This window comes from Pongo pygmaeus, chromosome 14, assembly GCF_028885625.2.
Source record: "Pongo pygmaeus isolate AG05252 chromosome 14, NHGRI_mPonPyg2-v2.0_pri, whole genome shotgun sequence".
NCBI classification, from domain to species: Eukaryota; Metazoa; Chordata; class Mammalia; order Primates; family Hominidae; genus Pongo; species Pongo pygmaeus.
This window is the reverse complement of record NC_072387.2, coordinates 58,621,408-58,648,025: the sequence shown is the minus strand read 5'-3', so window position 1 is coordinate 58,648,025 and position 26,618 is coordinate 58,621,408. Positions and strand designations below refer to the sequence as shown.

The 26,618-nt window shown below is 33.4% G+C and overlaps 1 long non-coding RNA gene across 4 annotated transcripts in view; it reads left to right on the top strand.

The window, feature by feature from the left end:
• Positions 1 to 26,618, top strand: part of LOC129011612 (uncharacterized) — a 58,105-nt gene that overhangs the window by 2,268 nt on the left and 29,219 nt on the right. For 2 of the 4 annotated variants that reach the window (XR_010123580.1, XR_008493377.2), the window contains exons 2-3: positions 4,144 to 4,238; positions 11,645 to 11,706. This is a non-coding gene — a long non-coding RNA (uncharacterized LOC129011612). Of the gene's footprint in view, positions 1 to 4,143; positions 4,239 to 11,644; positions 11,707 to 16,737; positions 25,650 to 26,618 lie in introns of those variants that run through there. The other 2 variants (XR_010123578.1, XR_008493378.2) reach the window with 2 other exon arrangements.

The window sequence follows — 26,618 nt, the reverse complement described above, 5'->3', positions numbered from 1 at the left end:
CCATAAAAATTGAACATCTTACTTAAAAAACTTTTCGCATCTAGTGAAAATATACATTTTGCTAATTCAGTAACTGCAGTGAACTAAAACTTTACAAAACATTTATGTTTCTTAATTTAGACAACAGGTAAGCACAGGTGCGTATATATTATTTAGTTCCTTTGATAAATTCATTATGAAGAAATATATTGTATACAACAGTGTGGGTGTGCTGTTTTTTATCTGGTTGATTTTCAGTTGATTTTTGTTCGATGTTGCCTGAGACAGCCGTCAATATATTTCCATTTATTACCGAGCTTGTCATTCCATTTAATTGCATCTTGATAAAAGGCAGGTGTGGTTTTCAAAGAAAAGCGGTAAACTCACTGATAAACAGCTGTAGATGCTTTGAGAAACAGTTGTTTTAGTTTAATAGACGTTTATATTCTTTTATGAATAGTAGTTAAATTTTGAAGCTTATAGTGTGTATGTTCGCATTAAGTCAAATACGCATTGTTAAAAAATACTCAAATAAAAAATCTTATGGCTTTTATAAATCTCTGTAGGGCTGTAAATATAATTTATATTAGTAAGTGGAATAGCTGAGTTTATAATTCATACTATTTTGTACTGCCCTCATAACAAGAATTGTGATAACAGATCCCTTTTCATTACCTTTGTTCAAAGCTATTTATTTTGGGTCATCTTATGAACATTTCATAAAAGGTGCTAATTATCATCTCTATAAAATTTGATTTAATGAAATTTTAGGAGATCTCATTTCTATTTTAAACGTAATTATACCTAAAGTACCAGAACTCCTGGGTTTTACTTTTTATTGATGGTTTTTGTTTTGAGTTTTGTATTTTCATTCAAATTATGTGAGTTTTGGGGAGAGTTGGGAGCAAGCTTTAAATTCCACCAGGCTGGTTAAGTATAACCATACATTTTTAGCACTTTGGTTTATGGGATTTTTTGTTTGTTTAGGGGGTAATGGGTAAAGGATTGTTTGTTTAATAAGCCATTTTTAAAAGAAGTGAGTGATTCCTTTATTTAAAATACATCACTTCAAATTTGAGAATACACTAGCGCCTAAATAAAATCCACAGCATTCAAAATATTTTCACTTTTATGTGATGCTATGTAAGAGGAAGATTTTGGTTTTAGACTTGTGGGCATATAGATATAAGTTACAACAGATGTGTATTTTTTAATGTTTATGTGCACTTATCCATATTTCTCTGTAGAAATTGACAGTTGTAGTTTATTTTGTATTACAAAGTTATTTATTACCATAGGAAAGCAACTGCGGGGTGTGGTGTTGCTATAATAGGTCACCCCTTTTTAAAGTTATGTTTACCTATTGTGGGGGAAAGGGGACTGGTAAGGTATCAGTCTTCCTGGTAGCATTGATTTTCATTTGTTTGCCCCCACACTATTTTTAAAAATTCAAATAAAAGTGCAATTTCAGACTTTTTAAAAAATACTGTTGACCTGTCTTAGTTGTACATTCAGAAAATGTAGCCTCGAGTGTTTGTATGTAACACTGCATATTTTTTCTAATCAGATTAATATCAGTTTTAATGTTTAGCATGAACTACAGCTAAGGATAAAAATTTTAAAGTAGCTTTCATAGTCTAGATTCCTGGTTTCATCATGCTTTATGTAGTACATTTTTGTTTTTTTTGTTTTGTGGAGACTTGTGTGTATTTTTGTTTGTTTGTTTATTGGTAGGTAGTAACTATTTGGAATGTCACAGAATACTTAAAGACAGAAATATGGGTCAGTTGATTTGGTTTACAAAATGAAAAAAAATTCCCAGAGACTGTATTAGATAAATCTTATATATGACACGTTAGCTTTCTTCAAAAGAAGATTATAAATTTATAGTTTTGAAAAATTATTCTATAAAAATTCTCTTATTTTAAAATATTACCTAAAATTGGCTCTTGTCTTTTTTTTCTTTTGTCTAATGAAGCTTAAAAATTCACATATTAATTTCTTTTTAACCCCTTTTTAGAAAACACAGATTTTTGGTCTGATTATAACTAGAAAACACATCTTAGAAAAAATTGTCATATATATAGTTCCGTGGGGGTTTTTGGTTTTGTTTTGTTTTTAATTCAGCAAACTTTGAAACATTGTATACCAGGCAACTAATTTTGGCACATAATTAGAGCTCAACTATGACTTGCTTAAATTTTGTAGCCCCAAATCTCATAACACCAAAGGAAATCAGTAATAAAATACCACTTTATTTCAAATAAGCATTGAAAATGAGATTAAGCATTCAATTTTTGAAAGTGACAGTATTAGAACTTTAATGTCATGATTGTCTTAAGAGTAACAAGATAGATTTTTAGAATATCACATTACTATTATATGTTTATTTATCTCATTATTTGCAAGTACAAATGATTGTAGATCCTTCATATAAACATTACTTTCTGGTGGGGAACTGAATTTTTTTTATTTTTTTGCCTCGGTTGGTTTTTTGTTTTTATTTTTTGGTCTGTATTAGAGATACTTTAAAGGATCTTCCTTTTAGAAAGACAAGTTTTAAATATTGAAATTGATATTAAATATATATTTGTATATTATTAATATTTCTTATCAAATTATAAGAAGTTTACTATACCTTTGGTTAATCCTGCCTTATTTCAGTAAAGAAAATTTGTACTGGAATAACTTGTAGTGGTTTCTAAGAATAAATAGTGAGCTCTATTTTGTAATAGATTTTAGATTTGAGTTTTACTATTTGAAGGTTTTTTAATATTGCCTTTTTTATCATACACATTGGTTTATTATTTTATTTATATCCAGACCTCTTTTGCTTCTTATTGGTTAGTATTTTTTGTCTCCCTACTATTTAAAAACTTAACATTTGGCATGTAGTACATTTTGTTTTCTACTATTTTCCTTCTGTGATTTTTAAACTTAAGATACCTTAGTTTTCAGAGTGCTCAAATATGGAAAAACTGTCTATGTCTTTTGAGGAAGACTGTGTATAAATGATTGTAATTTTTTAAAATGTCATGGTATTTGGATTGGTGTTTATGAGTTATGGATGATTGTGTGGGTTTTGTCATTGAACAATCAAATATTTGGCAACAGAGGAATAAAGGTTTTTTTAGGTTTTATTCTTTCATTTTCCTAAGCTATTCTTAAATGTAACTGGAAAATTTATTCAGAGCATTATGATTTACATGTAATACATGATACACCTTTGGTAATTTAATATTTTTATACAGTCGATTGCCACTGAATCATTATAATTCAGAAAGGTGAAAGAAATGAAAAAAACTACTTAACATATATTCAGTTACATCTCTTAGAAACATTAAAAAACCATTTGGTCCAGTAGTGGTCCATTTATTATTTGTAAATGTGTTAACTTGTTAAAAAAAAAAATAAGCTCCACATTTTGGTCTGTTAGGACTGTAATGTATTAAAATATTTGGAAATACTGATATTTTTCACTTAGGCTTGGCAGTAGACTAAAGTTGAAAATAATGGTAAATTCTTAGCCAGGCATGGTGGCAGGCGCCTGTAATCCCAGCTACTCGGGAGGCTGAGGCAGGAGAATCCCTTGAACCCAGAAGGCAGAGGTTGCAGTGATCCTGTATCGCGCCATTGCTCTCCAGCCTGGTCAACAAGAGCAAAACTTCGTCTCAAAAAAAAAAAAAAAAAAGAATGGTAAATTCTGTCATCATTAAAACATTTGATAATTTGGAGAGAAAGTAAAATTTCGTCCCTGTCCCTTCAGTAACTTTTTAAACTGTGTGGATTTTATGAGTTTTACAAGTACAAACTACATTTCTGATATTTTCCTTATGAACTCTTGTACCAGTCCTCTAACAGCTACCCGCATACACACTCACCCATACTACTTTGAACGTGAATGCCCTAAAGAGAAATGAAAGCAGAAACATATTAATCTGATTTGTTTGAAGAGGCTTCGGATGATAAAGCATATCACAGGTGTTTCTAATCAAGTTATTTCTATTTTAAAAACATTTTCAAGTTAGAGCTTCTCTGAACATTGGCAAGATTAGGGTCATTTTGAAGACCATACCTCTGTGTTCAGGGATCAACTGTGGAACTGCAGGAGATGGAAATCTGTTGAGTGTCTTCATGCTATAATACATGACATTTTTATTGCAGGTTTTGACCTGTAGCAGAGAACCAATTCTGGAGAACAGCCTCACTTCTTTGATTGAATACTCACATAATGCATTGGAACATGACATGAGATTAAGGTATACTAATGAATTTTAAAACCATATAATTTTATGTCTTTGCAATATAATAGGACTAGACAATTGGTAAAGTTGAAATTTTTATGTGAACTAAAATCGATAAGTAATTACTAATAAACAGAAATCATCATGTGAAGTGGCCATAGCTGAGTTGTCTAGCTTACTAAAACTCCAGATTTTTTTTTATACAGTTAATGTTCTTCTCAGCATCCTAAGGTCTAACTCCAACTGAATTTATTCCAAAAATATGTATATATAGTAATTTTTATTTTCTTAAGGTTATTACAGTATACTCAGTAAAATATGAACTTTTCATCTTATAAAATGGAGAGTTTAAATCAAATGGAATTTAGTGCTTAGCTGTTTGACAGGTGGAAGAGTAGTAGGTAGAGCCTGCAAAATTAGGTAAAATTGATGAGAATATTTTAAGAAAATGTAAAGTATTCCAAGTACTGCCCTAACCAAAAGTGGCAATATGGTCGAAACTGAAAAAAACCACTTTCTTAAGCAGAAATTAGTAGTATCTTACTCAACATACACTGAGTAAAATATTTAAGTTGTTAATATCAAAAGTTGCAGACTCTAAAAATAAAATTGTAGAATCCCTAAACCTCCAGTGATTTGTATAGTTTTAGTTGAAAATTTCAGACAGTATTTAACTAATACAACTTTCATTTTCTAAAATGGTAATCTGGTATAGTGAAAATGAACTTATTGAACAGTATTACTAAGTATTACTTGGTTAATTCTTTCATAGTAAAGTATTAATCTTATATGTACATATATGTGTGTGCATTTATTTATGTAAAAACTATTTGCTAAAGTAAGGTTTACTAACATAGTACATTTTTTTTTAATTTTTTCACCTAAAAATATTTATATACTTAGAGGAAATGTCAAAGGTTTGTTTTCATGAGAAAATTATTATTTAGTCTTAAGAATGAAGTATATCATCACGATCATAGAACTGCTTTTAACTTCCAACAATGTAAAATTTTTAAAGATGAATTCTGAGATGTGTTTAAAAGTGAATGTTGAAATACATATCAAAATACTAAAAACTGAAATTTGATATTTCTATATTGTTGGATATTAGGTAGATAATCCAGGAATGAATCGATTAACAGTTGAAGTTAAATAAAATGTAAAGATGTTTAGAAATCAGAGTTTAACATAAGGGTGAAGTTTAGATACTTTTGTATTGGTGTCATACTGTAATGTGGTTCAGATAAATATAAGGTATAGAATGTCTTCATATGTTTGATTTGAGATTTTTATGAAAAAGCAGCTTAGCTTGAATAAAATGAAAATAAATACAATTTTTCCCTCACTGACTTAACAGGTATTTTTCAGGTTAGAGAACATTAAGATGAAAAGTGGAAAATACAGTTACCTAAGTGTGTAGGAAAAAAATCCAGGTTCAGTTTATCACTTTCAATGCAGGTATCTTTAGAACAGCCTTAATGAGTTAAATAGGAAAAGAGAGACAGCATTTGAGTTTATATGGTAGATAAGATATAAATGCACAGAGTCGTCCAAATTTAGAGAGTTTGTGATTTGTGATCTTTGAAGATATCAAAACTTATTTTGAACACAAATATTTAGCATCATATAATTGTTCTTCCTATAGTTATTATACTGGGTTATAAACTTCTAATAATTTAGCTTAGTAAATAATTTCATATCTAAAAGAATAAATACAAATATTAACAGTTTACTTGTATTTGGTCAATTCTTACAGGGTGAGAAACTTTAACCTAATTAGGAGTATGGGTTATTTTAAGAGGCCAATTAACAAAGAGTTCAACTGCTGTGTATGATTGGCTCTCTTTTAACTACCCCTTGTAAGACATTTTGTAAAGATTTTGACCGTTTTAAATTTGCAAACCTGATTATCTAAATTTAAGCCTTGATATGTAGTTAATTATGTTGGAATTTGGGGGAAGAGATTTATTATGTTAATTTTTATCTTTTTTTCAGTGATTTGTATCTCATTTTTTCAATATTTATGTTTTTGGCTAAATGTACAATCAGGGTTAAATAACATTCACTTTTGGGAAAAATTCTTAGCTGTCCCTAAAATACAGTTATACCATGATTGTTCCTGTCTTACTGAAATAGTTTTTTTTAGGATAAAAAGAATATTTGAATAAACTAGAATAGAGGTAACTTATCTACATATGAAGGAACTTAAAATTATTATTTGTCAGAGATGTATGCTAGTTTATAAGGATATGTTACGTTTTAGGCAGTTTGTCAGCTATGACGTTTTAATAGAGGTTTTATATATTGCTGAGAATTTGTTAAATAATAGATACAATTAGCTTTTTAAATAAAAGTTTTAAAAATATTTATTTGAAGCAGTTTTGTTCATGTGTGTATTTTGTGTTTTTTTCTTAAACTAGCAAATAACATCCTTAACCTATTTCAGTTTTTCTTCAAATGAGGTCTAATGTATCAGAATTATATTTTCTGATAAGCATTTTTCAAAGGATAATATTTAATTAATGTGAGGGTTTAAAATTAAATACATTTTGAAGTGAAATTTCTATTCACAGCACCACAAACCACACTTTTGATACTTCATTAACATGTTGTTTGACTTAGTTTTACTTTCCTATTTTCATGGTTAGAATCTTAGAGGAGAAATGTGAAGCATGTTTCACATGTGGCTGCTGAGACTGATTAATCCTACTGGTTAATTTATTAATCCATTACTGTTTCTAAGTGTCTGAATTTTTAAAAATCTTTCTTGAGGATTTGCTGTGTTAGTCTTTTTTATTTTATAGCCTTCATACAAAACAAATGTATTTAAAGTATCTTGTTATCATCTGATCTTCAGAATTATTTTTATTATTATTAACATTTTTTGTTCCTCATTGAGTTGCTAAGCAGAAAAATTTTTCAATTGTGATAAAAATAGAAGATTGGGGTTGGGTTTTGATTTTTTACAAAATATCTAAATTTAAAATATTGTTACTCTTTCATACTTTTATTTTAAAATGTCTCAAACTTAGCCTTCTTGATTAGGTATTATTATTTAAACTTACTTGCCAGTTCTAGCCTATGTGGGTTTTTCTTTTTAATAGTTTATAGATCTCCAAATTTTTCTGACTTTTTATATTTTTCTGAATCACAAATTGCTTAAGGTTCTAAAAGATGAGTTGCATTTACAGTTAAAGCTGTAAGTCTATAAATAGCATCACATTATATTTAAAGGTAATTGAACAGTGAATATTTCTATTTCTGTTACTCATCAATTAATACTATGTACTTACTAAGTTTTTAACTTTGTATTGCACATTTAAAATAGGTAAATTGCATATGGAAGTTTTCTTAATGGGATTTATGCAAAAACAGTGTGGACTAAAATCTTATTTCTTTGCTAATAGTGTCTAAAGTCAAACATATGGTGTTGATTAGATATGGGGTACTTGGGAGCCAGAGGCATTTTGTAAGCAAAATAAAGTGTCGTTTCTTGATTGGAGTTTGACACTTTCTTATTTTCCAGGAGAATAGGTAGGAAAGTTACTCTCTATGAATTTACCCCAACATTGGTTAAAACTCTTCAGAGAATTTTGATAATTGAGCAGTTAAATCTAAACTTACAAGGGGAAAATTATTATATATGTCATTAATTTCCTTTTCCTTGCATACATTATAGGTTCCCTTTCTAATCAAAACACCAGTTTTGTCTTTTTTCTCTCCCCATCCCACTTTTTAAAGAAAAATTATTTTAAAAATAATTTTATCATATAGTGATATAAGCGGACCTTGAGAGGTAGATTGATGTCTGAACCATTTTTCCTCTGTGTGTCAGTTTGATATTCTTTTCTCAGCTTGCTGTTTAAGAAGCAGCAGCAGCAACAGCAACAGCAGTGAATAAACAAGTTATCACCACAGCCCTTGTTCTTACCCCTTACAGCTGGGAGCAGAGGCTGGGAGATCGATGCTGCTTGTCAGCTGTTGTGCAGAATAACATCAATATGCAATAATGGTGGCCAAAGGAGCCTGCACCCATCCGTTTTTACAAACCCAGGTGGGAAGAGCCCAACTGTCACTGTACCACATACACAGTATAGAGAATACATTCTTTAGCAGAAAGGTTGCAGCATAAAGAGAACAGTAGATGCTTGTAGTTCTTAGACTCTATTATTTTTTACTATTTCTCTGTGGCTTTAGTTCATTTAATTTTTATTCAGTTAATTCCATCCGTTAGAATGGAAAACCTGTCTTGCTTCTGGAGGTATATATAGTATGTTTCATGTATATATGGTATGTTTCATGTTTTCACTTTTAAGCAGGTAGACTGAAAAAAATTATAATTAGTTGCTGATATCACAAGTTAGGTAATATATTGAGGATAGAAAAGAAAAGCTGGCTATGGCCACACAGGAGGGTTTCTTTCACTTTTGGACTACATTATCTTTGTTTTATAAAAGCCCAGTCTAACAAGGCTGAATTCTTGTTGATTTCACTATAATAAAAGAAAGAAAACAACATTCTATATTAACTTACTGTTGTAAATAACTAAAAGCAGGCAACAGATGAAAACTTATGTCTTTTTTCTTACTACTAAACTGCTTACTTTTTCTATTTACCATTTCCCACTGAAACATCTTTTACCTGAACTTTTTATCTAGAAAGCTTAGATTATTCTAAATCTTTTGGAAACAGGACTTTGTAATTTCAAATAATATAGAAGAATGTTTTTATTTTTATAATTTGAATTTGCGCAGATTTTTATAACCTAAATATTCAATTTTTTTTCTTCCTTTTACATCTAATTTCAATAGGTTAGAGTTACAGGGAAGTGTGAATGTTGGATTTCTATAAATGTTCTGAATTTATTTGTAGAAGTCTTGGTGGGAAACTACTAATACCTTTTTTTTTTTTTTTTTTTTTAATGTGTAAAGCCAAATGTCCCGTTTAAAGTTTGACATTTGCAATAGCATTCTATTTAAAAGGTAATCATAGTTGCTTTCTGGTCATCTTCATTAAAATCACTCCTTATCACTCTCACTCTTAATATTTTCCTGTGCCAATCACAGTAAATTCAGAATATTAGTTCCCTGGTAATATTACTAAAAAAAGCTTTGTCATAGTATGCGTCTAGTTATCTGAAAAAATAAATGAGCCCACAACCTTTTTTGGCATTGTGAAGTCAAGCATATTCAGCCATAAATTGAGGTTACTTTTTTGTTGTTGTTGACTAATGTTAGAGGTTTTTTAAAAAATGTTTATGTAATTTAACAGATAACATATTAATTAGTTACCTCCCCTAACTAAAACATGAGTTACATAATCCTCTCTGTTGAAAACACCTCATTTTTAATCATTACTGCTTAGTTGCCTGCGAATCACCTGTATGAGAATAACCTAGAATTTAAAAAATAAAATAAAAACATTTTTCCAGACCTGGAATTTGCATTTTTTTACAAGCTTTAAGAGATTTTTCTTAGGAGCACCACATTTGTGAGAAGCACTGCCCAAAATGAACTTGGAGGAGGGATTGTTCATACCCACAAACCATCTACTTTTCCTGCATCTTTTTTTCCCGCATCTTTTTTTCCCCTCTTTGGTCATCTTGGATCTAAGCTTAATATTTAATTAGGAATCTTATTTCTAGATTAAGTTCTTGAATCTTAAATTCGGCTGATTAAAAAATAGATTTTTTTAGATTAAAAAATTGATTAAAAGTCTTGGTATTTCCTCAGTCACATGAGGAAAATCTGTGTTATCAGAGCTTTGTTTTCATGTAAGTGCCTTGGGCCAAATTTCAGTCTATTCTCTTTGTTTGGAACATTTAGTATACCTATTTAAACCAATACTTGATGAAAACCAAAGGAATTGATCACTTATGAATTTTTAAATTTTCATATAGATAGTGGCTGTTTTTCTTAAATATGCCTCCAAATGTTGGAGGAAATATAAAATGAGGAACTCTTCATATGCTGCTTGTGGGAGCTTTTAGCAATATCTTTGTAAAGTTGAAGATACAATAGGCTTGAACCCAACAATTTTATTCCTAGATGCTCTAGATAAACTCAGACATGTAGAAAAAAGTCTTGGTTATTTTTAATAGGAAAAAAAATGAAAGCAATGTAAATGTTAAGCAAGAAGAGAATGGCAAATTGTGACATAGTCATGTGATGAACTGTAAAGCTACTAAAATGAGAGCTGTGTTTATCATCATGGGTGAATATCCTACTTCAGCAAACAAAAATAAGTTGCATAAAGGTTATATACAGAGTAATGTATATAAAATATGTATAATATTATACCATTTATCAAAAGCTTGAAAGCAATGATAAAGTTTAAATTCTTGAATTGGTAGTAATAGTGTAAAAACATAAGAAATAAATATCAAATTCAAGATTGTGCTTGCATCTTTGGAAAGAATGGAATGGAATCAGGGTATAGCTCACAAAGGACATCATCTGTATGTGTAATCAATTTTCATAAAAAAGGAAGTAAGTATGGCATAGTTTTAGATTTCAGTACAGCTGGATTGGGAGTCCAGAGATAGGATATGGAGGTTCATTTTGGTATTCCCTTGATTTTTCTGTGAATTTTGAAGCAAATGATTTTGAAATTTTTAAAAACTTGCTGTTCTTTTTCTGTGAAGATTAGTCTACAATAAAGCGTATACTTGCAGTGCTCCGTTAAGAACATGGATGAATTTGTCATATTCTTTCTATTCTGTATCTTATAGTAAGTGCTTAACTATTAGTTGATGTAACAACTACAACTTAGAATCATGACCCACAGAAACCAAACATGCTAACCAACTCAAATTACTAGCGTATCTTTAAAAATATGTCATATGTTCCTTCCTTTGTGTACTTGGAATTGTGCAATATATGATACATGGATTATAGATGATGCAATTGTATGTGTGTGAGAGAGATTAATCAGTCTTGGAATATGATCTTGAATTTATCTTAAAATATCTGCAAATATATGATGTCCTCCAGAAGCTCATTGGGCTCCAAGTTAGAGTTTTAGCTTTGACTAAAATTTTTTACTTAAACTTCAAGAGGGCAATAGTAATAGAATAGCAAATTTTAAAAGCAAGTGATAAGCAGGATGTAGTGGCATGCAGGCCTGTAATCCCAGCTACTTGGGAGGCTGAGGCAGCAGGATAGCTTAAGAGTTTGAGGTTGCAGTGAGTTAGGATCACACCATTGCACTCCAGCCTGGGTGATGGAGCAAGACCCCATCTCTTAACAAAAAAACTAACAAGAATGCTGCACTGGGCTGAAACATACAAATGCTGCTGGGTCTTTATAATCTGATTGTTCTGCGCTGTATAAGGATCAGAATACAGTGGTGGCAACCTCAGTTGAAATGTTCTAACTTATATAATGTGATGAAATTTTTAAAGTCTTCCCTCTTTTTCCTAGGTTTAATAATGATAGAATGAAGACCATAATAAAAGAGACCTCTACTTAGCAATTCTTACCTTGTAAGTATTAACTCTGAGTCTCCCTATCATTGTCATAAAAGGTTACTATTTGGTGTCATGTTCTGGTTTATTTCTGATTTTTTTTTCCTGCTTATCCTATTATGGTAACTTTCAAACCTCTCCTAGCCCCTCTACACGTTGAGATTTCATGTTAATTAATAGTTTAGAGCAAGAATAATGCCATTGCCTTGGTAAGTTATTTAGGGAAGTATTTTATACCCAGGCCCTATAATCTCCAAGTCTGAGAATCACAATTTTGAGCGCTTTTCCTTCAAAGGAATTAACAAATAGGTAATTGTCTTTTTTAGTACTCATTATTCAGGTTTATTGGTCTTATGGTTTTATAAATTGAGAGTATTCTCTCCACTTGAGAAATGATTTTGTAAAGTCTGTTTTTAATTTCATTAGGTTACACTTGAGACTTCTTTGTGAAGAGCTTAATATTTAGCTGTTAAAACTTGAGGAGGTGGCTGGGCGCAGTGGCTCACGCCTGTAATCCCAGCACTTTGGGAGGCCAAGGCGGGCAGATCACGAGGTCAGGAGATCGAGACCATCCTGGCTAACACGGTGAAACCCCGTCTCTACTAAAAATACAAAAAATTAGCTGGGCATGGTAGCGGGCCCCTGTAGTCCCAGCTACTCAGGAGGCTGAGGCAGGAGAATGGTGTGAACCCGGGAGGCGGAGCTTGCAGTGAGCCGAGATCGCACCACTGCATTCCAGCCTAGGAGACAGAGCAAGACTCCATCTCAAAAAAAGAAAAAAAAAAAAAAAACTTGAGGAGGTGGGAGAAACATGAAGCTAGTCCCTTTAACTTCCCTTTGTTTTTTTTGTTGTTTTTTTTCTTTTTGTTTTTTTTTTTTTTTCATTTATTCAGTACATATTTATTGAGTATCTACCATGTTCCTAGTACTTTTCTAGGAGCCAAAGATATAGCAGTGAACAAAACAGATAAACAAGTAAGTACATAAATTAAAAGATTTCTGACATGGATTCAAAGTTAGAGGTTTTGGGTGGGGGCCAGGACCATGCATCTTTAGCAAGCTCTCCCTGAGTAGGATGGCAGCAGCTGATCTGTGGTCCATGCATAGTGTAAAGAATCCACTCCGAAGAGCCAGGGAGCAAGTGTCCAGCTACAAGTCCTCCTTTCTTCTGTCAGGGAAGTTTGCAGAAGTGAATCAGTGGATAGCAACACCCAAGTGATACCTTCAGGGTAGACAGGAAGGTAGTCTGTTTAGTTGAAGGTCAGGAGCAGTCACCTTAATTATTCAAGACATCATTTCTCGCCCTGGATTGCCCCATCGCCTCCCAAGCTAAACCTCAGATATTTCCTGCAAATATCAAAAAGAGGATTTTTCTCCTTTTTCCTTCCTTTTATATATACACATGCATACCTCTTTTTTAGAATAAGAAACATTTTTCCCCAATTCATTTAACTTTTGAGACACTTAGAAATTCTAAAAGAATAATTTTAACAAGTTAACTGAAATTAATATTATGCCTCTAGAAAAACTCACAAGATCAAGGGCGTATAAAATGCGCAGGATACTTATTTCCGTAAAAGTATTTGAGACCTTAAAATCAGTTACCAAAAAATGTCAGTTCCATCCATTCCTTGAGCTAATTCTGCATCTCTAAAGAAAAACTCAAGTGCAAGACTTTCTATTATTAATGATGTTGAGGGCATGTCTCTGTTTAAATGAAACTAGTGCTTCACATGCTTTTATTACATTATCTCACAGTGACTCAATGTGTATATGTTGGGGATGGCCTTATGATCATAGACGATCAGCCATTGAACTCAATAAGGTGAGAATTTTTAAGTGGGGGATCAATTAAATGTTGAAAACTGTTAATAATAAGCCAGTTTGCAAAGTAGTAGCCAAATGCCACAGGTCACTTTCTTTTTCTAATTTTCTCCCGGTTACATTTTTGTCTCTGGAAAATTAGAATGGAAACATTTGCAAATCCCTAAAGAATCCTATATAGTCCAGGCTTGGATTCCTTAATTAGTCCCTTGGAAGCCAGCTCAGCCCTTCTTCAACTTAACTCTTTAAAAAAGGAAGTCTTTTTAATTCGTATTACACTCAGAATGGAGGGCAGTCCACTTTTCAACAAGAAATAGATATCATTGAATTCTAACAGATACATAAGCACAGATAACATCACATTCTTCATTTCATCTCCTTTATAAATTTCTAAGCTAGCAGTCTTTCTTGGATACTCTCCAGCATCTTTTAAACATAGGCCATTTATCATATTTTATAGTTGGAATGCTTTCTGTTGTCTGTTCTAGGTAGATTCCCCTTAATCTTAGATTCTAAAATGGTGATGTTTCCAATTAAACAATACCCAGAATAATAGGTACATAGTGACTGGCAGTAGTCAGTGATGCTGTGTGATTGTGTGTTCCCCTTCTATCATTTTTTTAATGTTTGTTTAGTGCCATTTATTTTTCAAGATGGGATATATATTTTAATTAGCCGGGCGTCGTGGCGGGTGCCTGTAGTCCCAGCTACTCGGGAGGTTGAGGCAGGAGAATGGCATGAACTCGGGAGGCAGAGCTTGCAGTGAGCCGAGATTGTGCCACTGCACTCCAGCCTGAGCGACAGAGTGAGACTCCGTCTCAAAAAAAAAAAAAAAAAAAAATGGGAGATATATATATATATATTTTATCTGTATACACATATATTTTATCTATAATATATATTTACATATGTAGATATATTTTAGATATCTATATATATAGATAGATGTCTTTTCTTTTCTTTTCTTTTCTTTTTTTTTTTTTTTTTTTTTTTTGAGTTGGAGTTTTGCTCTTGTTGCCTAGGCTAGAGTGCAATGGCACGATCTCGGCCCACCACAACCTCCACCTCCCAAGTTCAAGTGATTCTCCTGCCTCAGCCTCCTGAGCAGCTGGGGTTACAGGCATGCACCATCACGCCTGGCTAATTTTGTTTTGTTTTTTGTTTTTTGTTTTTGTATAGACAGGATTTCTCTATGTTGGTCAGGCTGGTCTCGAACTCCCAACCTCAGGTGATCTGCCCACCTCAGCCTCCCAAAGTGCTGGGATTACAGGCATGAGCCATCTTGCCCTGCCTAAGATGGGATTTTTTTAAAGCTGTTCATTTGTGGAATGTGGATGTTCTAGAAGTTGTAGAACAGTGATGTTCATGTATACAATGCTGTCAAACAATGGCAGTTTGGGGTTCATTTTTACAAATTAAATATAGAGTTGGAATTTTTTCAAGTTTATTTTTCAATTTAGAGATCTTAAACTTTCGTTGCTTAACAAAAAATTCAGAAATAATTATGTCTTTTTTTCTTTTTCTTTTTTGAATTATTTTTATTTTTCACATTGCATTTTCGAATACAGACACTTAAATTATATATTTCTGTTTGTAAATGTAAACATATGTTTACCTGCAAATGTAAATACATGTTGACATCTGTTATGTAAATTTAAATATATATTTGGTGCTTAAAAAACGTCTCAAAACATTGTCAGCAGTTAAGAACATTACATCTCTCTTTTTAATAATCTACAACAACAAAAATCTTAAAACATTGACTTTATAAATAGGGAAAGAAAAGATGAAGCAGAAAATTCACCAGTGCTGTCAATGTTAGTTCCATAAACAAAAATGATAGAGATAAATTACCTAATTCCAAAGACTTATTAAATTTGGCTGCTATCAAGAGCAAGGCTAGTAAAAAGAAATAACAAAAACTGTTTCTCACATATGACTAGTTATCAATGTAAGTTTTTAGAAGTATTATCAGGTTAGCAATAAAAGCAATGGCATGTAATATCAGCCAAGAAAATATTGTCAATTGTAAATTATAAATAGCACAAATGTAGGACTGACTGAAAATACTGCCAAAAAAAGTCACAGTGTTTTAATCAGTGGAGCAGTAGGTAGTCGATATATGGCAAATGATATAAAATCTGTTGTGCTTTCAATAAAACCATAATAAGGTAATTATATCATGCACTAGACATAGCCAAAGTTTCTCTTATTTTTAATTATTGTGATAGAAATTTACTCTTGTGTAAATTGCTGTATACCTGTGTCACTGATGAGGAAATTCTAATTATCTTGAATAGTTTTAAAAATGGGAATGTTTCTGGGAGAAAGGAATTTCCCAAAAGAGAAAAAATAAATTGCTCTTTTGGCAGTTGGATTAGTGGTGAAGAGTGTTATAATCCAAAAAATTCATAAAGGTACCAGCTATTGTCAGCATTTGGTAGTAAAGACAATGTCTTATAAACCTATTGATACGATGAAGTGCCATTAATTTAGTAAATATATAAAATCTAGGCTCTTGTGTATTCTATAATTTATGAATATAAAGTTCACAGTATGCTGCAGCTGTTTTTCATTGTTCAAATAATTGCTATTTTTGAGAATTAGACATTTAATAAAAATGTCAGGTGTTCCTTGTCCTCATTCTCCCATATTTGTCTTATATATGTTTAGCAAAATGAGTTAAATATGAGGTTTTATGCTTAAGTGATGGCTGTGTTTTCGCTCTTAATAAAATTGCAGCCATAAAATTTGATTTTTAGTGCCAAAATTATAAAAAGGGGTTGGGCTTGTTTCCTCGACCTGAACAACTTCTTACCTTCAAGATGGATGATGCAAAGAGGAATAATAGGGAATTTCTTATGTATGAAGTTACTTGGTTGTTTTCTTAGGAAAACAAAAGGTAGAATTTAACAGCATGGGGCCTGATTTAAATAGAAAATAAATGTACAGATATAATCAACTCTGCTGTCGTGGGGATTTCAAGTTATAAATGCAATAGGTAACATCCCCTGACTTATTCTATGTAGTTTTGCCCTAATCTACTACCTATTAGTCTGAAACTTGAGTTTTTAAACTTAATCTCTACGTAAAAACAGGAATAAATTGAATGCATAATTAAAATATATGTTGTCAATTATCACACCTTTTTGCCTAGACTATAAGCTTCATTTTTCCTGTTATATCCACTAAATTAATTTATGCTTGTTTTTCCATTAAAACAAGTTACTTTGGCTGGGTGCAGTGACTCACGCCTGTAATCCCAGCACTTTGGGAGGCTGAGGTGAGCAGATCATGAGGTCAGGAGTTCGAGACCAGCCTGTCCAACATGGTAAAACCCTGTCTCTACTAAAAATATAAAAATTAGCTGGGCATGGTGGCCGGCACCTGTAGTCCCAGCTGCTTGGGAGGCTGAGGCAGGAGAATTGCTTGAAACCAGAAGGCAGAGGTTGCAGTGAACCGAGATCACGCCACTGCACTCCCGCCTGGGCGAAGGAGTGAAACTCTGTCTCAAAAATAAATAAATAAATAACAAAAATTAGCCAGGCATGGTGGCGTGCACCTGTAATCACAGCTACTCAGGAGGCTGAGGCAGGAGAATTGCTTAAACCTGGAAGGTGGAGGTTGCAGTGAGCTGAGATTGCACCATTGCACTCCAGCCTGGGTGACAGAGCAAGACTCCATCTCAAAAAAAAAATAAAAAGAAAAAAACAAGTTACTTTAAAATGTCTTATAAAATCTCAGTTTCTTATAGTAAAACTATTTGTAGCTAATGAAAATGAAGTTTTGATACATTTAACAGTATTACCACTAAGAATGCCATCCTTTCAAGTACTCTACCACTGGTCAAATTTCAGAACCTCAGTTTAAAATGTTTGGGGAGGCCAGATATGGTGGCTTATGCCTGTAATCCCAGCACTTTGGGAGGCTGAGGCAGGTGGATTACTTGAGGTCAGGAGCTCAAGACCAGCCTGGCCAACATGGTGAAACCCAGTCTCTACTAAAAATACAAAAATTAGCCAGGCGTGGTGGTGGGTGCCTATAATCTCAGCTACTGGGGAGGCTGAGGCAGGAGAATAGCATGAACGCCGGTGGTAGAGGTTGCAGTGAGCCAAGATCAAGCCACTGCACTCCAGCCTAGGCAGCAAGAGCGAGACTCCATCTCAAAAAATATGTTTAGGGAAACAGCCGGGCATGGTGGCTCACACTTGTAATCCCAGCACTTTGGGAGGTCGAGACAGGTGGATCACTTGAGGTCAGGAGTTCAAGACCAGTCTGGCCAACATGGTGAAACCTCGTCTCTACTAAAAATACAGAAATTAGCCAGTCATGGAGGCACGTGCCTGTAAATCCCAGCTACTTGGGAGGCTGAGGTGAGAGAATAGCTTGAACCTGAAAGGTGGAGGCTGCAGTGAGCTGAGATCCCACCACTGCACTCCAGCCTGGGCAACAGCACGAGACTCCATCTCAAAAAAATAAATAAAATGTTTAGGGAAACAATGTCTGAATTAAAATTCAGAACACCTCAATTTTAAATTATTATTTTTAGTTTTTGTATCCTTAGTTCAGCTGTTTGTTTCTTTATGCCTCTAGTATTTGGTGCTCTGTAGTCAGAACTTAAAACTGGCAATCTGTCCTCGAAATCCTTAACAAGACAAAATAGTAAAGTACACTAAATTTTTCTAAGTCAATTTTGTTTTAAATTGAACTTTATTAATTTTATTTTGACCCTAGAATATTAGAATTAGAACCATAGTAAACAAATGTTTTCCTTTACGTTATAAATTACATTTATGTTAATTAAAATAAGTTTCTCATCAGAGGGCAGGTTTCAACTTAGTACAGTAAGTCCTCACTTAAAGTAATGAATAGATTCTTGGAAACTGCAGCTTTAAGATAAATAACATAGAATAAAACCAGTTTCACCATAGGCTAATTGATATAAACAAGAGTTAAGTTCCTACAGCCTATTACTGGTCACAAAGAACATCACCTTCTAAATAAAGATACAACACATTTCTGGTATTAAATATTGTGAAATAAATGTGAGTTGTACATACATTTAAGAAAGTTTAATAGAAACAAGATCATCATTTACCCAATTTTTGATGAGTCAGTGAGCGATGATGGTCATAGTGGTGGTGAGTTAAAATAAGGAAATGTTTGTAAAGTGGAAATTGTAAGGAGCACCTTCTACCACCATGTTGTTCAAAAACAAGCAATAACAAATATGGCATGCTTGCTGAGCAGTTTCATACTACATCATTTGTTGTTGTGCATTTGTATGATGATTGTATATTTGACAAGTTTTTATTTTGCAATAATTTACATTCATTCATTTTCCAACCCACTTACTCCACTTTGGGGTTGCAGGTGGCTGGAGCCTATCCTAGAAGCTCAGGATGCAAGGTGGGAACCAACCTGGATAGGATGCCATTCCATCACAGGGTGTCCTCCTACCCCCATACTCAGCCATACTGAGACAATTTAGATGTGCCAACTAACATAACATGCACATCTTTGGGATGTGGGAGAAAACCCATGCAGACATGGGGAGAACGTGGAAACTCCACACACTGTGGCCCCAGACAGAAATCTCTGCATTTTTCCTCTTCAGTGTTAAAAATGAAATGATGTTGAATGAAACATCATTTGAAGATCTTCTGTTTATAACTTTGTTCTCTGGCCCTAGATCTACTGTCTAAAAATTGTTTTTATGTCTTTTCTCTAAGCTGTACATTCTCAGGTCTTTCCACTGTTGTCATAGCATTAATTTCTAGACCATATTTTTTCTAGACCATATTAATTTCTAGACCAATATTTTCTGGATACCCTACTTTGGATCTGTTACATTTTGTTAGTATTCCTTTTAAAATAATTGTATTTAGAATTAATTGCAATATACTTAATGTGGTATAGGTACAAAACGCACTGCATCTATGAATAAAGTTCTATAGTGCAGTCTGATTGCACTAGCTTTTTTTTTTCATCAATACTATCGGGTCATGTTGAGCTGCAGTTCACTGAAACACTTAAGTGTGTTAGAATTTCAAATCCTGTAAATTTAGATTCGGTAGGCATTTGTTGAACACCTGTTCACTACTAGATGTGCTTGTATAAATTTCTACTGTTTATTTTACCGATAGTAAGTTTAAAATGTAGAAATTGACCAGTAGATTTATTGCACTGAGGATGATTCTATAGTTTAGGAGACATGACTAGAATTTCAATGAGAACAGATTGTAAGGACAGAAATAAATTTAAAAAAAGAATTTCTAAATGGTTTTGTTAAATGCAATAACAACTTTATGTATACTACAGATGAACTGATAATAGAGCACATGTAAGAAAATGTCTAAAAAATGTTATTGGAAATAAAATTAGAGCTGTAAATCATTAACAAGGAAAAAACTAACTTATATACAATTTATTGTTTCCATATTTCTTAAAATATATTAAATTCTAACTTAGAAAACCAACTTAAGAGATTTAAAGATTCCCATCTACTCAGATTTATTATATTCAGGTTGAATTATTACGCAAGACATTGAATTTACTTATTTTGTCTCACCATTCAATATAACTACTTTTTTTTGTTGGAAGATTATAAGAATGGAGAGTTCTGGCATATCAGAGGCCCACAGCCCAGAATATAAACCACCAGACTTGGAACTATGGTTGTTGTATAAAGGATAAGGACTGAATGATTCTGTCTTCGGAATATTTTTGTATTTTTTTTTAGAAGGTCTTTTCTTTGGCTCTACATCTAGCCATTAGGGCTCTTTCTGTATCTGGTTAGGGAAAGTGGCTTTTCTTTCAGCCAGCAAATGTAAAAGCAGACATTTAAGGGATGGAGTCACGGTGATAGTTCCAGTGGACTAAGATAAAGCATTGAAGAAATGGCATAGTCTATACTAGTAAAGATTTCCTCACAGCTAGTCCATTTTGAATGGAGAGATAAGTATGGAATAGGGAACCAGTTATCTGCCCAGCACAGTACCTAATAATGAGAATAGTTTTTCTATTCAAAAGTTCTTAGTGGTTGTTAATGTTTTAAAAGAGACCATTTAACTGGAATGGAAGTGTTTTCTTTGGAGAAAAGCAGGAAACATTGGATAGATCTTAATTATACAGACCTTGATACTTAGGCAGAAAGTAGAGATTCTACTTAGGAAACTAGAAATTAACTTTTTTTTTTTTTTTTTGAAACAAGGTTTTGCTCTGTCACCTGGGCTGGAGTGCAGTGTAGTGGCATGATTATGGCTCAGTGCTGCATCAAACTCCTGGGCTCAAGTGATTCCTCCCACTTCAGCTCCTGAGTAGCTGGTATTACAGATGCCCAGCTGATTTTTAAATTTTTTGTGTGTGGGGCGCTAAATGATGAGAGCACATGGACACATAGAGGGGAACAATACACACTGTGGTCTTTTGGAGGGTGGAGGGTGGGAGGATGGAGAGGATCAAGAAAAATAACTAATGGGTACTAGGCTTAATACCTGGGTGATGAAATAATCTGTGCAACAAACTCCCATGACAGGCCTGGCATGGTGGCTCACGCCTGTAGTCCCAGCACTTTGGGAGGCTGAGGTGGGTGTATCACTTGAGGTCAGGAGTTTAAGACCCGCCTGGCCAACATGGCAAAACCCCATCTCTACTAAAAATACAAAAAAGTTAGCCCGACTTGATGGCGCTGGCCTGTAATCCCAGCTACTCAGGAGGCTGAGGCAGGAGAATCACTTGAACCTGGGAGGTGGAGGTCACAGGGAGCCGAGATTGAGCCACAGCACCCCAGCCTGGGCAACAGAGTGCAACTCTGTTTCAAAAAAAAAAAGCAAACAAAAAAAAACCTCCCATGATAAAAGTTTACCTACGTAACAAACCTGCAGTTGTACCACTGAACTTAAAATAAAAGTTAAAAAATAATAATAATTTTTTTGTAGAGATGGGGTGTTGCTATGTTGCCCAGGCTGGTCTCTCAAATTCCTGGGCTCAATCCTCCGACCTCAGCCTCCAAAAGTGCTGGGATTACAGGTATGAGCCACCTCATCCAGTCTAGATACATTCTTGAATATGTAACTTTGGGAAGATTTATTAATTGATTAAGGACTAGGAGGTCCAGCTAAAATGCAATTGGATTTATAAGGTACTTAAATCTAGATTTAAGGTATGAAATCAAGAATGGCGAAGAAATCAATGAACTGAGGTCTTAAAGAATCAATTCGTTTTATTGACTAGCTGAATACAAGGGATGATTGACACAAGATGAAAATTGAGTGTTAAGAAAGCATAACAATGGGCAAGTATGAATGATTAGGACATAAAAGGGAGCAAAAGAAGAATGTAAGAAAAAAATGTAAATAGCATATTTATCAAACCTTTTATATTGCATTTCTTGACTAACATGATATATTTGTAATTTAGTTACACTTAGTATTTAGGAAGTAAAGTCATCAAATAAAATATGAATGTTTGATTTCTAAGAAGTTTAACTTTTTGTATAAGGAAATGATTATAAGAGAATCTAATATTAAAATAACATTTGGGGGGCTTGTGTATATAGTCTGACTTTCTGGAATAAATTTTCCAGATTGAAATCTACTTCATACACAGTTTTTAAGCAATCTTTAAGTCATTTTTTCATCAGAAGAAATCAAGGCAGTTTAGAAACAGTAAAACTTTATATTTGCCTAAACTCAACAGCTAGGTTTTTTATATTATAAAACAGTCATGTTGGATTAAATCTGATTATTATTTTATTGAATGCGTATTCCTAACACTGAATTTTAAAGGTATCTTCTCTAGTTAATAGAGCCTTTTTGTTTTTAAGTATTTATATTCCAGAAACAAGAATCAAGCAAAAGCACATTTTAATCTTTCCTGTAAATGTTATATATTTGGACACTTTATAAGACTTCATAGTAGGGTAATAAAAAAAAATTACCATGTTTCACCAGTCATGGTGGCTCATACCTGTAATCCCAGCACTTTGCAACACAAAGGCGGAAGGATCATTTGAGGCCATGAGTTTGAGACCAACCTGGCCAACATGATGAAACCACGTCTGTAAAAAAAAAAAAAATACAAACCTTAGCTGGACGTGGTGGCACAGACCTGTAGTCCCAGCTACTTGGGAGGCTGAGGTGGAAGGATAGCTTCAGCCTGAGAGGAGGAGGTTGCAGTGAGCTGAGATCATGCTATTGTACTCCAGCCTAGGTGACAAAAGAAGACTCTGTCTCAAAAAAAAAAAAAAAAAAAATTACCATGTTTAGTGAAATTGTCGTGCATTTATTTTAGACCCCATAACTCAGGCCTTTACATAAAGATATTAAAGAATAGCTATTTATAAATTTTCCATCTGGTATAATACTGACATACTGTGTATTATTCCACTGTCATTAAGCAAGGATAGTCATTCTGTGGCCCAGGCACTGTATATACATACACAGTTCCTTAGAGCTTCAAGTGCAGAATAGATTTAAGGTATATTTGGAGGATGTATTACAGATTGTGTTGATGCTGGATTGAAAGTAAAATTAAATGTTCAGAAAACCTAAAGTAATGTAGTGCCATATAAGGACATGTCTAAACAACAAGCTAGCAAAACCATATTGATGGCATGTATTAGTATCTGAATATCCCTATCATGTGAGTAGAAATAGTCTAAACTTATAGACTCAAGGAAATTTTAAATTTAAAATAGTCCCTTTTTTTAAGGCATAGTATAAAACCTACTTTGGCAGCCCCTAATGCGAAGATAAGTGGAAAGGAAAAATCAAACCATACCACACTGGGAAGAGATTATTATTGTTATTGAACACAAGAAAAAAAAGAGATATATCTTCTCTATGTGCCTGGAATTGTTCCACTGAATCTTTCAATTTGTTAATACATTTAAATCAAGAATTTTCATATTTTTTTCTGGAGAATTATAATAAATATTTTAATAGTTTAAATGTTTCAGGCTTTCAAATATAAATCAGATAGTTAGAAATAAAAGGAAAATAGACAAGGAAAAAGTCTTCCTCCATGGTGGTTTACTAAAACATCAGTGATAAAATTGCAATGTTATTACAGATAGTAACAGTCTTTAAGAGATAAAATTATGTGGAGATAAATTGTAGCACGTTTGCTGATAAGAATCATGCAACAGAGAGGAAGATTAAAGATGTAGGAGAATATCTAAAGGAATATCCTTAAGTAAGTAAGTGAGGATCAAAGAGAAGGAATTTGTCTTATGAACAGTGAGGGTTCGTTGATACTAGAAAGAAGTAAGAGTTGTATGCACACAGATACATGTTAGATTTGGTGGGAACTGAGGAAATTTCTGATAGTTTCTGTTTTCTCAATGAAAGTAAAAATGAAAGGGAAAGTGTTCTAAGTTTGAAAGAAGAGAGGGGACACAGCTGTCTGATGTGTTTCTAGGCGAATTAGAGATTGAATGGACCGAGATTGCCAGAAAGCCCTTAAACCAATTTTAGATATAAAAGATAATAGTAAAGAAAAATTATCTCTTCACAGATGACACAATCATTGTATCTAGAAAACCCTTAAGATTCCACCAAAAACGGTTAGAACTAATGAATTTAGCAAAGTTGTATGATACAAAATCACACAAAAATCAATTGTGTGTCTGTTCACTAACAATGTACAATTCAAAAAGGAAATTTAAACAATTCCATTTATAAAACAAAAAGAATAAAATATTTGGGGATAAACGTAACCAAGGAGGTAAAAGACTTGTGTACAGCAACTACAAAAAAAATTGCTGAAAGAAATTAAAGACAATAAATAAATGGAAAGGCATCCCACATTTATGGATTGGAAGACTTAATATTGTTAAAATGACAGTACTACCCAAAATGATCTACAGGTTGAATGCAATTCCTATCAAAATCCTAAATTTCGTTTAACAGAAATGGGAAAATTTATTCTCACATTCATGTGGAATCTCAAAGGACATGAAATAACCAAAACAAATTTTAAAAAGAGAGTCAGAGGTCTCACTACCTGATTTCAAAACCTCCTACAAAGCATAAAGCTAGACATATAGATTCATGAAAATAGACCCGAGGGCCCACAAATAAACCCTTGCATATATTTTCAAGTGATTTTCACCAAAGGTGCCAAGAAGTACCAAAGATCCTCATTCAGTAAAGAAAGGACTCTTCAACAAATGGTATTGGGAAAATTGGATATCCATACCAGAAAAGAACAAAGTTGTTCCCTTATCATACACCATATACAAAAAGTAACTAAAAATTAATTTCTAAATCAAAGACCTAAGCATAAGAGTTAAAAAATACGAAACTCTTAGAAGAAAACAAAGGGCAAAAGCTTCAAGACATTGGATTTGGCAGTGATTTCTCAGATATGACACCAAAAGCACAGACAAAACAAGTAGATCAATTGGACTTCATCAAAATTTAAAACTTCTGGCCAGGCGCCGTGGCTCACACCTGTAATCCCAGCACTTTGGGAGGCCGAGGCATGTGAATCACAAAGTTAGGAGTTTGAGACCAGCCTGGCCAACGTGGTGAAACAACATAAAAATTGGCAGGGTGTGGTGGCGGGAACCTGTAGTCCTAGCTACTCGGGAGGCTGAGGCAGGAGAATCGCTTGAACCTGGGAGGCGGGAGATTGCAGTGAGCCAAGATCGCACCGCTGCACTCCACCCTGGACAACAGAATGGGACTCCATCTCAAAAAAAAAAAAAAAAAATGTAAACTTCTGTGCATCAAAGGACACTATTACTGTGAAAAGTCAGTCTACAGAATCGGAGAAAATATTTGCAAATCATGTATCTAATAAGAGATTAATATCCAGAATGTATAAACTCAATAAAAAGTAAACAACCCAGTCAAAAAATGGGCAAAGGACTTACATAGACATTTCTCCAAAGAAGATGTACAATTGGCCAGCAAACACAAGATGCTCAACATCACTATTCATTAGGGAAATGGAAGTGAAAACCACAATGAGATACCACTTCATTTTCATTAGAATGGCTATTAGCAAAAACAAAACCAGAAAATAACATGTTGGCAAGGATGGGAGAAGTTGTAAATTGCTGGTGAGAATGTAAAATGGTGTAGCCACTGTAGAACACAGTATGGCAGTTTCTCAAAAAAAATTAAAAATAGAATTACTATAAGATCCAGCAATTCCACTTGGACATATACCCAAAATAGTTGAAAGAAGGATTTCAAAGATATTTGTACACCATGTTCATGGCAGCATTATTCATAATAGCCCAAAGACAGAAACAACCTAAATGCCCATCACATGAATGGACAAACAAAATGTATGCACACACAATGGAAAACTATTCAACTGTAAAGAGGAAAATTTTGTTGCGTGCTGCAACATGGATGAATCTTGAAAAAGTTATGCTAAGTGAAGTAAGCCAGACACAAAAGGACAAATACTTTATGATTCCACTTATATGAGATAACTAGAATAGGCAAATTCATAGAGACAGAAAGTAGAATGGTGATTTCCTGAGGTTGAGGGGCAGAGGAGATGGGGAGTTAGTGTTTAAGCAGTATCACTTGGGGAAGATGAAAAAGTTCTGGAGATGGAGGGTTGCACAACAGGGCAAACATATTTATACCACAGAAGTATGCACTTAAGACTGGTTAAAATGGTGACTTTTATGTGTATTGAACCACAATTTTAAAAATACAATTGACCCTTGAACAATGTGAGGATTAGAGGCGCCAATCCCTATGCAGTTGAAAATCTATGTATAAGTTTTGGCTTCCCTAAAACTCAACTACAGATAGCCTACTGTTGACCAGAAGCCTTACCAATAACATAAAGTCAATAACATATTCTATATGTTATGTGTATCATATACCATATTAAAGTAAGCTAAAGAAAATATATTTACTATTGATTAAATGGAAGTGGATCATCATACAGGCCTTCATCTTCACTGTTTTCACATTGAGCAGGCTGAGGAAGAAAAGGGTTTGGTTTTGCTGTCTCTGGGGTGGAAGAGGTAGAGGAGGTGGGAGAGGAGGCAGGAAAGGCCAGGCACACTTGGTGTAACTTTACAGAAATAATCGTAATTTCTGCCTGACTTTTGCTTTTTTTATTTTTCTAAA